This window comes from Pezoporus occidentalis, unplaced genomic scaffold (assembly GCF_034315485.1).
Source record: "Pezoporus occidentalis ecotype Australia unplaced genomic scaffold, CSIRO_AGI_Poc_V1 ctg8, whole genome shotgun sequence".
In the NCBI taxonomy this organism is placed as follows: Eukaryota; Metazoa; Chordata; class Aves; order Psittaciformes; family Psittacidae; genus Pezoporus; species Pezoporus occidentalis.
Window position 1 is genome coordinate 10980347 of NW_026916158.1, and position 18088 is coordinate 10998434.

The 18088-nt window shown below is 38.5% G+C and overlaps 1 long non-coding RNA gene across 1 annotated transcript; it reads left to right on the forward strand.

The window, feature by feature from the left end:
* Positions 1–908: 908 nt before the first annotated feature.
* Positions 909–17482, forward strand: LOC134155824 (uncharacterized). Its single transcript, XR_009961737.1, has 3 exons — positions 909–997; positions 16723–16777; positions 17414–17482. It is a non-coding gene; the product is annotated as an uncharacterized LOC134155824 (long non-coding RNA).
* Positions 17483–18088: the final 606 nt, after the last annotated feature.

Genomic DNA, 18088 nt, shown 5'->3' on the forward strand with positions numbered 1-18088 from the left:
ATGTTAGAACAGTTAGGGTTGGAAAGGACCTTAAGATTGTCTAGTTCCAACCGCTGTGCCATGGGCAGAGACACCTCACACTAAACCATCTCACCCAAGGCTCCGTCCAACGTGGCCTTCAACACCACCAGGGATGGAGCATTCACAACCTCCCTGGGCAACCCATTCCAGTGCCTCACCACCCTAACAGGAAATAATTTCCTCCTTATATCCAATCTAAACTTCCCCTGTTTAAGTTTTAACCCATTACTCATTGTCCTATCACTACAGTCCCTAATGAAGAGTCCCTCCCCAGCATCCTTATAGGCCCCCTTCAGATACTGGAAGGCTGCTATGAGGTCTCCATGCAGCCTTCTCTTCTCCAGGCTGAGCACCCCCAGCTGTCTCAGCCTGTCTTCATATGGGAGGTGCTTCAGTTCCCCTGATCATCCTTGTGGCCCTCCTCTGCACTTGTTCCATCAATTTCATGTCCTTTTTAAGTTGCAGACACTAGAACCGCAAACAGTACTCCAAGTTAGGTCTCACAAGAGCAGAGTAGAGGGGCAGGATCACCTCTTTTGACCTGCTAGTCACACTCCTTTTGATGCAAATAAAAGGCTTCTCTTGAGTTACAAACCTTAAACTCTGTTAAAGAAAAAGCAAAAAGAAACACATTCTGGAATAAGAAGCAAAAGTTGAAAAACAGGTACCTCATCATGAGACTTACTAACTTAAGCTTACAGGGTTACTTAGTAGTTGCCAAAAAGACTAGCCTAAATTCTTCAGTGAGATCTACTTAAGGAATGATGACATTAGTGACCAAACAACAGCAGCTGTGCAGAGCTAATTCCAAAGCAGGATGCAGCTATATCAGAAGCACATGGTTGTTTTGTTTGTTTTTTTTTTCTGGTTGTCTTTCTTTACTGTATCTCTTTCAGTGGATGAGAGGAGAATTGAAGTGAAGTCTGCAGTAACAGTTTGAAATGGGACTGATGTTATGCTGCTTTCAGTGTTTCAAGTATGCAATATTATTTTGAGAATTATGTGCCTCTGGTTTTGGAATTTAAATTGTTTGGTTTACGGAGAGATAGAATTTTGGATTGCAAATAGATTAAGTGTGCCTGTGCTTAAATCTGAGGAATTCTTTATTTCATCTGTTAATGAGGTTCAGGTGGTATATACTAATGTATACCGTGGGGGTTTTGTTGTATTGACTGTTATGAACCTCAGTTACTGGGAGCTGTGTTTCTGCAGAGCACTCAGAACTTGATAGTGGTGAATAGAAGAATGAGAACGTTTTATACATCATAAGGATAATTTAATTTTCTATAGCTAAAAATTATTAAAAATTCCCAGTTGAGTTGAGCTACAATTTTTCTTTTAAACAGTGAAAAAATGTTTTCGTTTTCAGTAGATTCTACAAGGTCCATAGTCAAAATTTTGGTTTCAGTGCTAACATCAGGTTCCTTAAATAATGAAGCAAGGAGGCAGCTGCACACAAATGTTAATGGTATGGGGATGACAAAGGTGCTGAGGTACAAGTTTATTGTCACAAATTCCATCCAGAATGGGGTTCTGGGATGAATAACCACCAAAGGATTGGCCTTTCACAGATTAAGTTTCTCAGAAATAGTAATGTAAATTAGGGAACTCTTTTCTAGTTTAATTGTGTTAACTGCTGACAAATATTTCTTTTTTCTGACCTTTTTATTCAATCTTTCAGTTACTCATCTAGCCCTATGTATCTATTCATTTCCTTCTGTCTGCAATCTGTATGGCTATGGCCTCCTGTTTAGAATATTTCTTCACTTGTAGGTTCAATAATCGCTCCATCAATTTTAATTTTTTCCTCTTTGGAGAGGTACTGCTGTGTTGAAAAATCTTTCTATCTCTCTTTCTTCAACTCCTGTCTTCCTGTTTGACTTCTAGACTGTGTGATTTCTGAACATACCAATATTCATGTCTTGTACAGTGCCAAGAACACCAGTGTTTAATACCTAGCAGTACAGGAAATGCAGACTTGCTATAAGAGAATTAAACCACTTGGGCAAAAATGGAGATACTGCTGCCTTGGCAACAGCCACTGACTGCTCTAACTATAAAGTCTAACTAATAACTAAATTGTTGGGCTTGGTATGTGCTAAAGAATCTGAGCGATAGTACATACATAGATGTTTATTTTCGATTATCCTGGCAACCCCGAAGTATATATATCCTTGTGGTGCAATGTAAACTCCTTTCAAGATGATGTTTAAGAGGAATTTAATCTGTATAGAACACTAGCAAACTGAAGCACAGTGAATTTATTAATTTAAGAGACTTATTCATTTAATTTTCGCCATTTAGTATTTATATTCTTTTCCCATTCATTTATTCCGTTCATTTTTATTCATTTATTCATTTATCAAATATTCATTTTAATGGCATTCATTATCGCTACAGTAACTGTAGGGACAGATTTGCAATAATTTTATTCTTTAAATAGGTTTATTCTTGGAAAATTTAAAAAACAGGGAAAGGCTACTTGTTGTGTCAGGCTCATTCCCATTTCCTTTTCTCTGAACTGTGTGTCTCTTTACTCCCCTTGTTTCTTTACAGCCCTCCCTAGGTTTCTCTTGAATTTCTTTATATGTTTTATGACAACAGCTCAGTTCAGTGATGTTGGACCAAATGCCTGATTATGTGTATTTCTGAAATCAGAGCCTGTTTTTCAGTGCTTTGGATACTTGATTTAGTCTGCTTTTTTTCTCCACATATATTAGCTTTTCCTCTAAAATTCACCTCCTATTCCCTTTTAATGCAAGTTCCTTTTCCCCATAGATGAGTACCCTACAAACCAGAGATCAAAGACCTTTTTAGCAACAAGTGTTCTGAATTGCAGTAGAAAAAAGCCTAGACATCTGAGAGATTAGGTTCTGTGTATTAATTTCCATTGAAGCACTGAGAATTCAGATCATTTGTGAGAAGAAAAAAAAAAAAAAGCCTTTTTTTTTTTTTCCCTATGTGAAAACAATGGATGAATAATACCTGTGAACTTCCATAGGTATCAGATTGTGCTTTTGATGGGTGAACAAGGACTGGATCATCCAATGCCTGTGCTTTTGAGTTAGAATTACAGTTCTGCAGTTTCAGCTGTATATACCAGTCACCTTTAAGGATGTGACTTACGTGTAGTAAAATCTTATCATGGAAAGCAGGAAATTCACAGATGAACAAATACTTGTTCTTGGTAAAGAATTAAATTGTTTGTAGTTTTTGCGCTTCTATTTTCAGTGTACCCCCCATTTCCTATGAAACTTCTCTGTCACTATTTTAATCCTTCTTTGTATTACAACTTTTAAACATTGGCAGGTTTTAGTTTCCCATATCTTAAACTTTTCGTCTTTAATCAACCAGGGTATTTGAAACTTAAACTCATTAATCTTTAGGCAACTCTAGATTCAAGCCATTTCCATCCTATGTTCTTTCACAGCATATCTGCATTCTGACTTGTGTCAGAAACACTGGTGCTGTTCAAAAACCCAGCTGAAATATGTTACTACATCATATTTGGTTGCATAGTACCTATATTTGACGCTTACAAAGTTGTTATTTTGTATTTATAAAATCAGAAGAGACTAGTTTCCTAATCTTGCAGAAAGCATCATGAACTGGGTATTCCCTACTATTATATATTCAATAAACCAAACTGCTTCAGATATTTACATTCTGAAGGTTATCTTTGTTGCCAGAAGAGCTTGAAGTAATTTCCTTTACAATGAGATCTTATGTTTATAGAATATGTTGTGACCCTGCAGGAAAATCTCTTCACACCCCAATCTCAGGTTGCAACTCTAATTTTGAACCACTGCTCTGGAGGCTTTTTATCAGCTAAAAAAATGTCTTATCTGTGGTTGCTTTTAGCTGCATAGTAAGCAGTCATTTGAAATAGGTAATGTCTTCTTAAAGGTCTATAATCTGAAGCCCACAGTTGTCAATGGAACACCTAATGATTTCAGGGACTGTGGATCCGGGTGTTTGTTTATTCCATAATATGCAGTGTCTGCTAGTTGCAAGATACAAGGAAATGGGACTGTCTATTGAAGCCAGACAGCAATATACTGGTGGCATTTACTTTCTCAGATAAAGCCCTGAAATCCCTTTGAATCTAAATATTTTGCAGTAGCATGCCTCTTTAATTAACCTCTTCCTGAGAAAGCAATCATCTTTCCAACTCACCTGCCCAGCTCCTCCCAGCCCCTGAGCATCCCTGCAGCCCTGAAAAGGAAAGCCGATCACCAGTGTTATAGGCTTGACTTCCTGTGGCTGAGGCTGAGGCTGTGGCTGAGGCTAACTTCTCTGAGGATGAACCTGGAAGCCTGGGCCCAGACACAGTGTAAGAAATATCATTTTTATATTTTTATATATATAAAAATATATATATATTATAAAAATTCTAAAATTATATATAAATTATTATATTATATATAAAATTAAAAATTATAAAAATATATATATATAAAAAAATTTATATATATTTTTATATATATAAAAATATTTTTATATTAATTTTCTTAAAAATATTGAATTTCTTTATTTTTATAAATTGGCTCTACTTTCCAAAAATATGAAAGTGTATATTCAAGTAAGCGGAGAAATAGTTATACTTTATTCTATCTCATCTTCTCATGCAGTGTTTGACTTTTATATTTGTGGGAGCTCCACTGCCCCCTCCTGCCCAGAAGAATGTTAAGTCAGTCTGGAGAGATTGGCTATATGCTATTTAACCCTCAAGTGTACATACATTTTTTCATTAAATCTGAACATTAACCTAATGGCCTTTAGGCACAATATGTTTTGAAAAACTTAGGTGTGTTGTCTATTGCTTGCTTTTCAACTCCAGTTCTTGCAAACACTACAGGGACCTCATTAAATTCTGGGGCTGTATTATCTTCTTTCTTTATGAAGTTTATTCTAATATCCTGCCATGGTCTAATGTATTCTTTTGTCAGCTTCACTCCACTTTATACATCTGAGGAAGACTTTCTGTTTTTATTTCCTTGCTCTGAAAACTTCATTCACAGCCAGTTTTGACGTCTCGGGATATTGTTTAGCTTGTTCCTCCATTGTGTCACTCTTTGTAGTCCCTTGATAATATTCTGTGCTTTTTAGGCATGACATGCATTTTTTTAGTCATTATTTTAATTTCCTGACTTAAATCTAAATAGGGCAAGAAATAGAGCAGAAACATAGATGGTCTTGTAGGCCTTTCTGCTGTCCTTAAAAAAGGAGAAGTTGCAATAACATGAAAAATTAGTCTCAACCTGGAGAAACTTTAGCTTTATTTTTAGGAAGCTATTAGACCAGCAAGTAAACTATTGGCTATAAAAGGCAGCCCCATCCACTGGTGCATCCTTAAAGTTGGAGCCAGAGCCACTTGATGCCTCTTGAATCTGACCATGCAGGCATTGTATTGCTTATTCCAATTCTAGCTTCCACTCTAGCCTTTTTTAACCTTCATGACAAACATTAGCATTGCAGGAAAGATGAAAGATGCTTTTGTGAGAAACCTCTGCCTGTTATATCCATTCTTACCCTGCATATCCTGTATATAGAGACAAATCTCTTCTGTCCTTTTTTCTTTATTTACACCAGTTTCATGTGTTTGCTTTACGCACTTCACCTGAGCTGAACATTAGTTTCTCACATTAGTTCCAATCTGTTGTTATTTGAGAAAGACTTGCTGGGTTCTATATCTGTGTCGCACTGTGGAACAAATCAACATATAAATACATTCCAGTAAAATTCAGGATACTGGAAAAATTAGTATTAACTGTTCATGGAAAAAAATTGAACTTTTATGGACAGAAAAAGCAATTCAATAAAACAATATAGAAAAGGAGTACAACAATTATCTCATGCAGAGCCAGCTCATCAACATTTTAAAGAAGTCTACATATCCACTTACAAGTACTTATGATGCTCAGTGCACCCTCTTAAACAAAGTCAAGTATGCAAGACTAATACAAAATCAGTTACAGTCACTAATGTGTGTTACAATCAGGGAGCAGAAATATTCAGAGTTGTACGTAGCATTTATTGCAGGGAACACTAAATTAATAATTTGATCTTCTGAAATAAAGTAATCCTGTAAAGTTCAAGAGAGAGCTTACCATATGCTAGGAATTTCCAATGTTAGTGTTCCTACAATGCTGAAATGGAAGTTGGACTGTTACTGTATTTCCAGTGTCTTACTGGTCTAATGTCTTCCTTCTAATAGCTCTAGAACTATTCCTGTTGCTTTCAGAATGTTTCTTGCATAAATTGTAATTAAGTATGGGATATAGAACTCAGATTCTCAAATGAGTCACAGGGGTTTATTAGGAAAAAATACGTTTAAACATGAAGAAATTATGAGAACAGTTGATGGGATGTTATAACCAGTATTTCAGATCTTGTGGCAATCCTTAAGGTTATTTTCTTAGTCAGTAAAATATTAACAGTTAAAATAATTTAAGACTTTACCTTTTAAATTGTAATGCATTGCTCCATCATTATTGCATTGCAGAGGCAAAAGCACTGAACCAGATCTAGAACCAGAGGCAAGACTTTTGCATAAAGCATAGAAGAGAACAGGTAGAAAAGTGGATTAGAAGCTGGACTAGTAGCTAATGCTTGTAGTATGACCCCTGTTATTTGAACAGACGGGATATAAGGATCCAGAATGGCCTAAGGCAGGAAGAATTGCTGGGGTAGGTAATTGAGGTAGACCATAACTTGAAGGAAGAAGAGACAATTCTGGAGAAGAAGGTACATAAGCAAAACAAGGGCTGGGTATAAGAAACCTGTGGAGTGTAACAAGGCAAAAAGGAAAGCAAGGGTCAGAGTGTGGCAGTAGGGATCCTGTCCTGTCATGGTTTAAGCCCAGCCGTTAACTCCAAACCATGCAGCTTCTCACTCACTCCCTCGTGCTTCTTCCCACACTCCGTTCCCAAAGGAGGGGAAGAGAATCTAAAGAATGTAACTCCCATCGGTTGAGATAAGAACAGTCCCATATCTAAGGTATAATACAAAACTATGCCGCTACCACCAATAATAGTAATGGTAAGGGGAAAAACAAGGGGAGAGAATACAGTTGCTCACCACCTGCTGACCGATACCTGTCCTGACCCAAGCAGCGATCTGGACTCTCCGGGTAACTCCCCCCCAGTTTATCCAAAGGGTATAACATGCTGTGGTATGGAATACCCCTTTGGCTGGTTTGGGTCAGGTGTCCTATCTCTGCTTCCTCCCAGCTTCCCGTGCCCCTCCTCACAGGCAGAACATAAGACTGAAAAAGTCCTTGATCAGGGTAAACATTAGTTATCAACAGCTAAAAACATCAGTGTGTTATCAGCATTGTTCTCAGACTAAAGCTGAAAACACAGCACTGTACCAGATACTAAGAAGGAGACAAATGACTGCTACAGCTGAACCCAGGACAGATCCTCTGCAGAAAAGGAGCAGAATGATTGGAAATGTGGCTGGAAGGCAGAAGAGAATGACTGTGTTGATACTCCTGTGTTTTACTCCCCCCACACACTTGCTGACTGGCAAAGCTTCATTCCATTGTAGCATTGATCATTTTAGGGAATAGCCGTTGTTATCAGGATTATCCTTAGTTCAAATGGCAGAGGTTGCTTCTGTGAAGTCTCCCACTGCCAATTCTGCTCATGTGGTTAACGGATTTAAAAATAATAATGAAAAATGCAGTCATGCACAGAAAACCAACAGAAGAGTGCCCCGAAAGATGTGTAAAAGCATTCAAGTACAACCTGTTACAGGTTCAAGTGTTATCTCTATAGCTATATAGCATGTATTTTTATAAATTAAGAAGTTGTTGTATAGTACATAGGTGGCCAAAGCATGGACTTGACAGTTGTCCTGGGTTCAGCAGTAGCAGTCAATTTTTCCTCCTTCTTAGTAGCCGGTGCAGCACTGTGTTTTGACCTTCAGCCTGGGAACGGAGCTGATAACACCGATGTTTACTCTGACCAAGGACTTTGTGAGCCTCATGCTCTGCCAGGGAGGAGGGGAGGCCGGGAGGAAGTAGAGACAGGACACCTGACCCAAACTAGCCAAAGAGGTATTCCATACCACAGCATGTCATGCCCAGGGGAGTAACTGGGAGTTACCCGGAAGGGCACTCTCTTCTCGGTCGGGCTCATTTCAGTGGGTGGTATCATATTCTCTTCCCTTGTTATTTCCCTTATTGTTATTATTATTGGTGGTAGCAGTAGTGGTTTGTGTTATACCTTAGTTACTGGACGGTTCTTATCTCAACCTGTGGGAGTTGCATTCTTTCGATTCTCCTCCCCATCCCTCTGGGAGCCCGGGGGGGGGGGGAGAGGGGAGGGAAGAAGGGGAGGGGAAGTGAGAGAGCGACTGTGTGATTTATGGCTGACTTTGTTTAAACCATGACAGCAGTGCCTCTATCTTTACCTATGGAAGCTCTCTACAGAGGGTAGCAGTGTGATTTTGTTTTCACAATTTGATAAAGAGATAAACAGGTGAAATGCCTTGCTCTAGGATGAACTTAGATCAATTAATGGGTAATCCCAGCTGTCCTGTGCTGTACTATATCACAGTATCCTCAATAGTAATTGATGCAATGATGGTACCAAACCACATTTCTTCTGTACCTAAGCTTTTAATGCTAAAATGTACGAGCAAAGTGTTTCCAGAATTTTGGGGGATACCCATAAAGAGGTAGATACATGTTCCTCTTTTAAAAATGGCATTTGTTTCTCTTCCAGTTGGGTTCTCTGAGAACTTGATACTTGTTCTTGCTGCTTATGACCATATAATTTATCCCATTCTGGTTGTGGGAACACAGTCTCGCATAAAGAGCTGTGCAGGCAAGAAACCTGCAAAACAGAGCATTATTTTCTGTCTGCACTATGTACTTAACAGCTGCATGTTTTTGTGTCACATATATCAATATGTATACGTGGAAGTGAAGTCCAGTAACATTATATATGTATCACTTGACATCACTCACAGAAATTAGAAAATTTGCTTTCTTTGGAGTTAGATGTTTGTTTGTTTACAGAGAGTAAGCACAAAGGATGAGCACAGGAGATGGCTTTGGCCAAGAGCAGATCTAAAGCAGAAGCTAAGTGTGGGGTCATCTGGTGTGTCGGCTCTCATGGAAAATTAGAGGCTTTGAGTGAAGGGCCAAATCAGTGACACCTACTAGAAATTGCTGAGGAGGAGGATGATTTTGCTAAATTTGTTACTATCTCTGCATATATTCCTGCAACAATTGGTCAAAGAGAATGAAAAGAACTACTAAACCCCCTTTTTAGGAACAAAATAAAATATTTAAGTCTTTGTCATGGCTGTAGAGGTCAGAAAGCAGAATTAATGTTTGGTTTAAACGACACATCTTTACCTTATACAACTAGAGGGTCCCAAGCTACTGTACCAATGCAATAAGAGCATAGTGATGTAGTTGTGCATAAAACGGAAACTGATTTACTACAATTAATATAATCTCAATATTGCACCCTGATGGCTGTATAATTTAAATGCTAGAGATTTTCATCTGAGCATTATTCTCTGAAAAACGGGCTCAGGAAAGATACTTTCTTGGGTTTCCTTTTTTACTAAAGCAACTTTTTTACTTTTTACATTTAATTGCAATTCCAGCCTTTAGTGGAAATGGAATTTTTCTAAAATCCCTTATATTAGGACTTACCTAGAAGAAAAAGGAAAAAAAAAAAAAAGGAATGCAGCTAGTATTTAAATAAGGTGGGCTTTTTTTTTTTGGTTTGGTTTGGTTTGGTTTTTTATTGCCAACTAAAATGTTCTCTTAAAAGAAATACTACATTCAGTTATTTTAGTCTCAAAGGGTCTTCAATAGGGAAGCAAATGGAATTAGGCTAAGAGGGTATATCAAAAAGTACAAACAATAAAGGGGGAAAAGCCATTTGTAGATCCCTAAACTTTGCAAGGAGATGAAAACCTGGCAAAATGAAAGTGCATGATATTCCAGCTGTATTAAATCAAGATGAAAACAGTATGCATGATGCAGGCTACTGTTAATTACATGGCCATGGCTATAGAAAGACTCATTATTTAAACAAAATATTTTATACCAGAAATTATCTATAAATCTTACAGCAAAGTGTGGGTGGCTGAACCCTGGGAACATGTTGAAAGTGAATTAATGTTAGTAATTGTCCATGTGAATGTTGGGCAGATGCTGAGGTGCCACTACCACCTTGTGCAACTGATGGTGAGACAACTGAGCAGCCAGTAAGGCTCTTTACTATGGGTGATTTATACAGAAGCCTATCAATTCTAAAAAAATGTTGTGAATCCTCTGAATGAACAGCTTGATAGGGTTTGATTTTCTTTTTCCTTTATCTTTAATTGCTCCGTTGTTTAAAGAACAAACATTTAGACGTGTCTGACAATAACCACGGAGCTGCACAGACTCCCACCTGCACAATTTCGCACAATTAAGTTTTTAAGAATATCCGGTTATATGGCTTGGATAATCCTTGGGTTCTTAAAAGAGGCTTATAAGAAAGATGGGGTGAGACTTTATATCAGGGCCTGTTGTGATAAGATGGGGGTAATGGTTTTAAACTAAAAGAGGGGAGGTTCAGGTTGGACATGAGGAAGAAACTTTTTACAGTGAGGGTGGTAAAATACTGGCACAAGTTGCCCAGAGAGGTGGTGGATGCACCATCCCTGGAGACATTCAAGGCCAGGCTAGGAGGGGTTCTGGGCAACTTGATCTAGTTGAAGATGTCCCTGCTCATTGCAGGGGAGTTGAACTAGATGACCTTTCAAGGTCCCTTCCAAACCAAACTACTCTATGATTCCATTTATCTCAAACATGATGTTGTTTAATGAGTACTTAAAAATTTTCAGACTTCCTTAATTGTTTAAAAGAAAAAATGTTTGGCTGGGGATGAGCAGAGCATTCCAGCACCTTGTTACTAAGCTTAAACTAGACTTCAGTTATTTGTACATGTGATTATTTTACTGTTTGTGAAAATTCTGTTTGTCAGTTCTGCTGTGTTTTATTTTAGAATTCTTCTATATAGATAACTTGGCATATATGCACCATGACATAAGTATTGTAATGTGGGTTTATTTATAAGTCTTAGAAGTTATAAAACATACTTTGAATAATTTTTATATGTATGAATATCTGTATTTTTGAACTCGCTCTACAATAAGGCTAAAGGTCCTGGGCCCTCTGTCCTCATGTCCCTGACATGAAATTTGGCAGTCTGTTGTGAGAAACCTGAATCTGTCAGCTCTATTGCAGTGAATGTGTGAGTGCATGTTTAGTTTATCCCCTTGTGTTACACAGTGCGGAAGTACTAGTCTTTCCAACAGCCTGTCAGGAATTTGGTTGATGGTATGTGTGAATCTCAGAAAGAGAGAAATTCTGAGCAAACCATTTTGGGTTTAGTGAATGGCACTTCCTGACAAAACTCTGATGTATTGAAAGCGTTTTCCAATCTAGTTCTGTTTCTCATGAAATGAAATTTTGTTTTGTGACTAAATGCTGCTTAATAAATTGATATAAATTGTCATTTACGTCAGACTGACACTACAATATCTTAATTTCCAGAGACAGAGAACTTATGGCCAGAGCAGGAAAGCACTCATGTCATGGGGATTAAGGCTGACTCTGTCACTGCTATGCTGTTGGTGCTGATCCACAGCTTTGCTGGGCTCCAAAACTCTGGCTATGAAAGAAAACAAAATCTAACCCTTTCCCAGCTACTGCACGTGTTATCTTCAGGTTTGTAAGATATGACCGTCATACACTGTTGAGTTCTTTCATATGTTCGCTATTGATACAGATTCTTCTGATTGATAGTAGTTCACTTTCCTTTTAGGTCAATGTAAATAATGAACACCTTGTCTAAGTCAAAGGAATTACATGCCTTGTTTTATCAATGCGAGTAAAAAGGAGAATCAAACCCCATATTCATTTTACTGCTGGTTTAGCTTTTGGCAAAGTTCTAGGTGCTGGAAATACCATAAAAATGAAATCCATGCTCCAACATTTCCAACATATAAATCAGCAGCAAATGATACATTTCTTTCTTAGTTTTTATAGCTTAGTATATATGTAAAATTAGTACAGGGCTCCAGAAAAACATGAAAACATGAAAGGGGAGAGCTTTACCCAGGAAGCATACGAACAGTACCAAGAAATTGTTGTTGTACTGTGATATTTGTTGTGACCTATATTCACAATCAAACGATTTCTGGCCCCCAAAAATGCATGAAAATTCAGAAATTTCAAGAGCTCCTGTGGTGTTATGAGTTTTTTTTCTTCTTCTGTTGCTTAATGATGCTCAGTTTCTCCTGACTGATGCAGGCATAAATCCTTTTATTCCTAAATGGGGTTCTACTGAGTAAGAGGAGATTCTTTGAATTGCAACAGGATCATATTAAAGAAACTGTTATCTCCTCACATTTTCAGTTTCTTGAAGTTATAGCCCCTCTAAAGTAAGGAGAATCTCCATCTCTTATCGGACACCAGGGGAAGCAGTGACAAAGGATCAGGGAAAGTCTGAGGTACTTAATGCCTTCTTTGCTTTAGTCTTTCATAGTAAGACCAGCTGTTCTCTAGGTACCCAGCCCCCTGATCTGGAAGACAGAGAGCAGAATGAAGCCCCCATAATCCAAGGGAAAGTGGTCAGTGACCTTCTGTACCACTTAAACACACACAAGTCTATGGGGCCACACAGGATCCACCCAAGAGTACTGAGGGAACCGGTGGAAGGGGTCACAGCCATTTTTATTTATCAGCAGTCCTGGCTCAGCAGGCAGGTCTCAGTTGACTGGAAGTTAGCAGATGTGATGCCTGGCTACAAGAGTGGCTGGAAGGAGGATCCGGGGAGCTATAGACCTGTCAGTCTGATCTTGGGTGCTAGGAAAGGTTACGGAGCAGATCATCTTGAGTGCTATCCTGCGGCATGTACAGTACAGCCATGTGACCAGGCCCAGTAGGTATGGGTTTATGAAAGGCAGGTCCTGCCTGGCTAACCTGATCTCCTGTGAGAAGGTGACCTGCTTAGTGCATGAGGAAGAGTCTATGGATGTTGTCTACCTGGACTTTAGTAAAGCCTTTGACATCATTTCCCACAGCATTTTCCTGCTGTAGAAACTGGTTGCTCATGGCTTGAATGGGTGTAGCCTTTGCTGAATGTAAAGCTGGCTGGATAGCTGAGCCCAAAGACTTGTGGTGAATGAAGTTGGTGATGGTCATAAGTGTTGTTCCCCAGGGTTCAGTATTGGTGCAAGTTCTGTATCAGAGATCTGGATGAGGGGATTTTGTGCACCCTCTGTAAATTAGCAAATGTCACCAAGTTGGGTGAGAGTGTTCATCTTCCTGAGGGTACAAAGAGTCTGCAGAGGGATCTGGACAGGCTGGCTGTGGCCGGTTGTATGAGGTTCAGCAAGGCAAAGACCTCCACCTGGGTCACAACAACTCCATGCAATGCTACAGGCCTGGGGAAGAGTGGATGGAAAGCTGCCTTGTGGAAAAAGGACCTAGGGATGCTAGGTGACAGACAGATGAATAAGAGCCAGCAGTGTGGCCAGGTGGCCAAGACGACCAATTGCATCCTGGCTTTTATCAGAAATAATGTGGCCAGCAGGACTAGGCAAGTGACCAACCCCTTGTATTCAGCCCTGGTGAGACCACACCTCAAATATTGTGCTCAGTTTTGAGTACCTCGCTACAAGAAAGATATTGAGGTGCTGTAGTGCACCCAAAGAAGGGCAAAGAAGGTGGTGAAGGGTCTGGAACACAAGTCTTTCGAGGACCAGCTGAGGAAATTTGGATAGCCTGGAGAAAAGGAGGCTCAGGGGAGATCTTACTGCTCTCTATGATTACCTGAAAGAAGGGTTTAGCAAGGCAGGTGTTGCTGGTCCCTTCTCCCAAGTAATAAGCTACAGAATCGAAGAAAATGGCCTCAACTTGTATCAGAAGTGATTTAAATTGGATATTAGGAAAAAAATTCTTCCCCAGAAGAGTTGTCAAGACCTGCAACTGGCTGCCTGGGGAAGCAGTTGGGTCACCATCCCTGCAGGTATTTAAAAGCTACATTGATGTGGCACTTTGGAACATGGTTTAGTTGGTGGACTTGTCAGTGCTAGGTGGACTTCATGATCTTAAAAGGTTTTTCCAACCTAAATTATTCCATGATTCTGTGATTCTCTAACTTTTACGATTTGGGGCAGGAGGGAGCTTGTGTCTTCAGCTGCTATGTTGAAGTATTCCTGAATTTTCAGGAAAAATTGCTTCAAACCAGGTTCAAGATAACAAATTGGGTAGAAACGTTACCTTTTGTATGCTGTCCTAGTAGCTGATGAATAAGGGAATTTTCTGGTTTAAATAATTTTTTTTCTGTATAAATGAGCCTTCCATCAAATGCTTGCATCTTTTCCCCTTTAGACAGACAAATTAAGGTTTCCAGGCCTGTAGAAAAGTAACCTTCATCTGGGCTTGCATTACCGGACAAATCCCTCTGTGTTTCCTCTGAAATCCTAAACGACATTTTCTACAGAGCTTTCACAAGATCTGAGTCATACTGATCAGTAAACCTGAGCTCCACAAACATTATTTTAAGTACTTCAGAAGTACTTTAGTTATTTTGCCTTTAAAATGCCAGCTCAATCAAATAAAGTACACCACCTTCTCTCATCCCCTCCTCCCAAAGTCTGTCGGATGAATGTGGAGATTCAGGGCAATTTCAGTGCAATTTGGAACACTCCATCTTTCTTTTGAGCACTTTTTTTGATGGTTTTTTGAAGTGTTCACCCACATACACACCCCTCTTACTCATCTCTCTCCTATTAAAACATCAGTACACCATTACTCTTCTGAGGTGAAGTCTACAGTAAATTCTTATTTTATTATGCAAAACTTGATCATTGGGGGAATTAATTTTTTCCCAAGTGTTTTCACTGGTGAGGGTTGAAAAAAGGCAAACAAAAAAGCCCCCACCTCATTTCAAAGACTCTGTGCCTTAGATTCCTAAATGTAAATGTAAATGTAGTTTTGTAGCTTTAATGTAAGAATTGGCAAATTTTATAATTAGTATAATGAAAGGACAGGTATACAATATATAAATTTTATATCTTCTTCTTGTAAGATTTCTCACTTCTGAAAGATAGCACAAGGATTAGCAGGGAAAATAAGAGATACAATTTGAACCACTTGATAATGTATTTTTTCCTCCTAGTCACTGAAATAAATCTATCTATCTACCAGAAAGCTCATCATATCTGGCACTGAATATATTCCAAGGCTCATGTTTCAAAGACCAGAGTTTAATCCCACACATGGATCTACTGAGATCTATGTACATAGTACAGCTAAGTTTATGGAAAAGTTTATAGCAGCTTTAAAATAAGTGCCTGATTAACAAGTGCTCTGGGGTCCCCTTATTTGTTATGAATGTGCAGTCAGTAACGTGTCAGGTGCCTAAGGTCAGGGAGAGACACTTCTGGTTTGGGTCACTAGTACAGTGGTTAGATCCAAGGTGGTACTAATTGCTGGCCAGCCACATAAGTCTCCCATAATTGAAAATCCCTCTTTACAGCTTCACCTCTCAAAGCGGAGTCAGCAGAAAATTTTGAAAATGGAAGCGAGCACAGTAACTTCAACTGTCATCCACAGCAATGTCTTTACACCTAGGCAGTCAGACCTACATTGCTAACAAACTCATTTGCCATTTTAGATTTCACTTAAAAACAAATGATGGGAATATTTTTGTTTGTTTTGTTTATTTTGGGGGCTGTTGTGCAACTCTTACTGCTAGTCCTAATAGATGTTGGCTTGTGACTAGAACCATTCAACCCTTGAAGGTCTTCCTTTAGTTCTTGTCTTTACCTAAAGGCAAATATTTTATTATGGTATATGCCTGGGCTGAACTGTATGTTAACCCTGCTTTTCATGTAGAGTGTATTACACAAATAATACAGGATTTACAGTCTCCCAAATCCTTTATCAGCTGGTAGCACAATTCTTTGAAAATCCTTTCCTAGCTTATGGTAATATGGTACTTTTTTATGATGAATCAACTCAGGGCTTTGAAGGGAAAGACAAGCTATGAATATAGAAAGACTGGAGATTTTTTTTTTTTTTGAGGGGGGGAGGGTGTTGAAGCACATAGATTAGATGGGTCTTTCATAAGAAAATAGTCCTGTGCAGGCTGGGCTATACAATAGCACTGCTTTCAGTGATAATATTTATCCAACCACTACTATAGGGATGTCAGTTCCAGACAGAACAGTCTAGCCACTGCACTATAAATCAGTCAATAGAGTTGTTTGTGTACCACAACTGAAGATATTCTTCTGTTAAAATAAAGTCTAATCTTAAGGTCTGCAGCATTAGATTTTCAAAATTTCTTATTTGTTATTAATAAGTTACTAATGGGGAGAAGTCATATTCATTCAGAATGGAACCAATAGAAGTGCAAAATATTTGTAAGGAGGCTATATTATCAAAACCATTTTTTTCATGTTGTAACCAAGACTTGGATAAATTCCGTTAGCTGGGTGCGATATTTTTGTTGTTGCCTGGTGCTGACAACCCCCCAGAAATCAAACAATGTAATGAGGACTCCAGAATGAGCAAGATTCATTGTCTGATTTTCTCCAGTAGTAAAAAGCTTGCTACTGAAGTGTGACGTACTAACACTGTTGCTTTTTTGTCTTGTTTTGCTTTGTAAGCCCTGTAATAATTATCGCCTATGTTCTCACAGCACAGAAACAGGGTTCAAGACAGGTATCTAGAAAAAGAAGTATAGTGTATGTTGGTATATGCTTCAGTGAGCTCAAAAATCACTGTCATCCTGCTATCCCTTACATCAACCTGCTAACGTGGTGGCACAGCCCTGTAGTTGGGCCTCAGTACTTAAGCAGATTTCTGTATCACTGAAGAATTCTATTTTAGAATGAGCAAAATCCTACAAACATATGTAAATCCTCTGCTGTTACAGTGGGGAGATCTAGCCAGATTTATTTCTTCATTCTTCACTCCAGTATTTCACCTACAAACAGTTTCCTTGAGCAGTTTTAATATCCTATGGAAGGGATATTAAAAGATTAGCATTCCTCCATGAAAATTGTTGGTTAACCTTCTGAATGCTTAGACAGTGATGTCATTCACAAATGACTAAGTGGGACCATTCCGTGCCTGCATGGCAAACTGTACCTTGTTAGCTAGCTTGTGAGCTTAGCTGAGAATAAGCTCTTCATTAATTTACTGTGAAGCAAACTGGTGAGAATGTATCATTTCCTTTAGTATATGTTCAAAGCTATATCTGAAATTAATGTAAAAATCATCACTCCCACAGCTTATACAAGCATAGAAATGAAAACAGTATTATGCAGTTCTTTAATAGCTCTTGCTCTTTCCTAGGTACAGTGATAACCCATTCCTCCAGTGGCATGGAGGAAGTGACATTTGGGAAAATCCAGAGATATGTGGATAAGTGATATAGGCAGGTGGGAAAATTTTTTAATAAAATTTTATAACCATTTTCATTAGAAAAGCAATATTTTTTAACAAATATTCTATAAACAGCCCTGCATGGCTGATTTTTTTAATTTTATTTTATTTTTTTATTCTTAGGAAGGGGTTTTTGGCATAGAGTAGGAGGCACACTTAATTTTTTAGAGGTATATCCCAAAGTATTTTCATCTGAGAACATTTTTCTTTCTTTACTTGGTCCACTTGTACCACTTGTACCACTGATATAGCTGATTAATAAAAGCAGTAATAGTAACAATTAGTACCTGTAGTGCTGTGCATCTAACTACATAGCAAAAATACAGTTTATCTTACAGTTTACCCACTAAATGGTTCCCTTTGTCAGATAAGCATAGCTAATCAAATGAGTTGCTAGATCACACAGTGAATCAGAGGCAGAGCTGTTGAAACAAGTTTGAAGCTACAAATACGAATGACTATGAGTAACTTTACCCTTGGGAGTATTCCAATTGACTCCAAGAGGGATTAGGTAGGTAATAAGCTCTGAACTTCATGGAAAGCATTTGCAGGACTGGTCCTGAAGCATATTCAATTGCAGTCTTC